Source organism: Balaenoptera ricei, chromosome 8, assembly GCF_028023285.1.
Source record: "Balaenoptera ricei isolate mBalRic1 chromosome 8, mBalRic1.hap2, whole genome shotgun sequence".
Classification (NCBI taxonomy): Eukaryota; Metazoa; Chordata; class Mammalia; order Artiodactyla; family Balaenopteridae; genus Balaenoptera; species Balaenoptera ricei.
Window position 1 is genome coordinate 21,918,550 of NC_082646.1, and position 3,610 is coordinate 21,922,159.

Genomic DNA, 3,610 nt, shown 5'->3' on the forward strand with positions numbered 1-3,610 from the left:
TTCCATATGTATTTTAAGATTATTTGTTCTGGTTCTGTGAAAAATGTCATGGGTATTTTGATAGAGATTGCATTAAATATGTGTATTGCTTTGAATAATATGGCCATTTTAATAATATTAATTCTTCCAATCCAAGAGCACAGGATATCTTTCCATTTCTTTATAATCTTCAATTTCCTTCATCAATGTCTTATAGTTTTCAGAGTATAGGTCTTTCACCTCCTTGCTTAACTTTTTTTCCTAGGTATTTTATGTTTTTCATGTGATTTTTAAATGGAATCTTTTTTACTTTCTTTCTGATAGTTCATTAATAGTGTATAGAAAAGCAACAGATGTCTGTATATTAATATTGTATTCTAAAATTTTGCTAAATTCATTTACTAGTTCTAATAGTTTTTTGGTGGAGACTTTAGGGTTTTCTATATAGATTATCACATCATCTGCAAATAGTGGCAGTTTTACTTCTTCCCTTCCAATTTGGATACCTTTTCTTTTTCTTGTCTGCTTGCTGTGGCCAGGACTTCTAATACTATGTTAAATAGAAGTGGAGAGAGTGGGTATCCTTGTCTTGTTTGTAAATTTAAAGGAAAGACTTTCAACTTTTCACCATTGATGATGATGTTAGCTGTGGGTTTGTCATAAATGGCCTTTATTATGTTGAGATATGTTCCGCCTATACCCACTTTTTATCATGAATTGATGTTGAATTTTGTGAAATGCTTTTTCTGTGTCTATTGAGATGATCATGTGATATTTATCCTTCCTTTTGTTAATGTGGTGTATCACATTGATTGATATACAAATATTGAACCTTCCTATGTCTCTGTAATAGATCCAACTTGACCATGGTGTATAATCCTTTTTACATTTTGTTGAATTCGCTTTATGTATATTTTGTGGAGAATTTTTGCAAGTATATTTATCAAAGATATTGGCCTGTAATGTTCTCTCTTTTTTGTAGTGTCTTTGTTTGGATTTGGTATCAGGGTAATTGTGGCCTTGTAGAATAAATCTGGGAGTGTTCCATCCTGTCAATTTCTTGGAATAGTTTGAGAAGGATAAGAATTAGCTCTTCTTTATATGTTTGGTAGAACTCGCCTGTGAAGCTGTTTGGTTCTGAACTTTTTTTGCTGGGAGATTTTTGTTTTGTTTCGTTTTATTACAAATAATTCAATTTCACTACTAGTGATTGTTCTGTTCAAATTATCTGTTTCTTCCTGATTCAGTCTTGGCAGGTTGTATATTTCTAGAAATTTGTCCATTTCCTCTAGGTTGTCCAATTTGTTGTCATATAACTGTTCATAGTATTCCCTTATGATTTTTTGTATTTATGTGATATTGGTTGTTATTTCTCTTCTTTCATTTTTTATTTTGTTTATTTGGGTCCTCTGTCTTTTCTTCTTGTTGAGCCTGGCTAAAAGTTTATCAATTTTGTTTATCTTTTCAAAAAATAGCTCTTGGTTTCATTGATCTTTTCTATTGTTTTTTTGTGTGTGTGCTTCAAGAAATTCTTTCATAATTGAGATTTTATTGGTTGTTTTGAGGATCAGTACACAGACATTTCAATTTGTACACAATTCTCAACATACATACCAAAAATCTAAAAAATCATGTAGTTGTGATTCTTTTCTGAACAGTTATTCCAGTGACTTTCCAGCTTAAAATTTGGAAGCAAATTTTCCTTCACAGGATATCAAGTACCAATATCTTCAAATATTGATATGCTGTTACATTGTAAGTCTCACTAATTCACAACTTAATATCATGTACACTACATACTCAAATTGTCATTCGTTCACAGCACATTAACAGTTACTAGAAGAACTGGACTACCATGACCAAAAATGTTACAGAGTGCACAAAATTCTGCCCAGGAGAGCCAAGATCAAGGGCTGAGTGGTTTGCTTTAGGAAACAATCCTATCAAAAACAACATGGGAAGAGAAGTAATTTAAAGTGTTTAAGACATTAAATGCACAACTGACTCCAAACTGCCATTTAGTATGCTTTGTATTATAGGATATAAAAGCTACCCACCATCTGTGGAATGTTAAGCTGACACCCAAGACAATCAAAGCCTCCCATATTCAATATCCCACTATTTTCTGGTTGTACCAAAAAATAAACAACCAGCAAATGATTTCACCTCTTTAAAAAAAGCATTAAACTTAAAAAATGAGATGAGGTGGGATTCCCTCCTTTTTCAAAATGTTTCTAGAGCTACTAAAAAACTTGCATTTACAAAATAGTTGATAAAAATATTCCTCTGGATTGTACAAGAAGGGAGACAGGGACCACTGATAGGACTGGGTGTGTGATATTCATCAGACTTGGCTTCTTTCTCTCCTGCTTCATCAGAAGCTGGGCTCTCCTCGTTTTTAGTTTCTCCATTTTCTGCAGGTCAGTCTTCTTTAGTCTATTGGTTAGCCACTTCAGCCTGTTTTCTCTTTGCTCCCCTTTTCCGTTTTGTTTGCACTTTTTTGTCTGAAGAGTTATCTTTTCCTGCTGCCTTTTTTGGCTTTGTTTCCACTTTCGCAGGAGCCGGTTTAGCTGACAACCTCGCCAATCTCCTCTTGGGCTCCTCCTTCACTGCCCCCTCGGCAGAGCTGACCTTCCTCTTGGGCATCGTGGTGGTGGGGTGGGCACGTGCCAGGTGCCTGTGGGCTGCTGCGCACCGAGAGCCTTCGCGAAACTGGGCTGCCTGGCTGCTGCCGCTCCTCCCACCCTCTATTGTTTTTTATTCTCTATTTTATTTATTTCCTCTATAATCTTTATTATTTCCTTCCTTCTGCTGATTTATGGCTTTGCTCTTTTTTTTTCCTAATTCTTTTAGGTGGTAGGTTAGGTTGTTTGTTTGAGATTTTCTTGTTTTTTAGGAAGGCTGTATTGCTATAAACTTCCATCTTAGAACTGCTTTTGCTGTGTTCCATAAATTTTAGAGTATTGTGTTTCCATTTTCATTTGTCTTGAGATACTTTCTGATTTTCTCTTTGATTCCTTTATTGACCCATTGGTTTTTTAGTAACATGTTTTTTAGTAGCATGTTTAGTAGCACATGTTTGTCCTTTCTCCATTTTTTCTTTCTGTAATTGATTTCTAGTTTCATACCATTGAGGTCAGAAAAAAATGCTTGATATAATTTCTATCCTCTTAAACTTGTTGAGAATTATTTTGTGGCTGAGCATGTGATGTATCCTGCATAACATTCCATGTACATTTGAAAAGATTGTGTATTCTGCTGTCTTTGGATGGACTGTCCTGTAGATATCTACTAAGTTCAACTGGTCTCTTTTGTCATTTGAGACCACTGTTGTCTTAATGATTTTCTGTTTGGATGATCTGTTCATTGATGTCAGTGTGGTGATAAGGTCCCCTACTATTACTGTATTACTGTCAATTTCTCCCTTTATGTCTGTTCGTATTTGCTTTATATATTTAGGTGCTCCTGTATTGGGTGCATATATGTTAGCAAATATAATACCCTCTTCTTATATTGATCCCTTTATCATTATAAAATACCCTTCTTTGCCTCATGTTATAGCCTTGGTTTTAAAGCCTATTTTGTCTGATATGAGTATTGCTACCCCTGCTTTCTTGTCATTTCCATTTTC

At 34.6% G+C, this 3,610-nt stretch overlaps 1 pseudogene; it reads right to left on the bottom strand.

Annotated features, from left to right (window-relative positions):
• Window positions 1-2,202: 2,202 nt before the first annotated feature.
• Window positions 2,203-2,625, bottom strand: LOC132369660 (non-histone chromosomal protein HMG-14-like; annotated as a pseudogene).
• Between the last annotated feature and the right edge of the window lie 985 nt (window positions 2,626-3,610).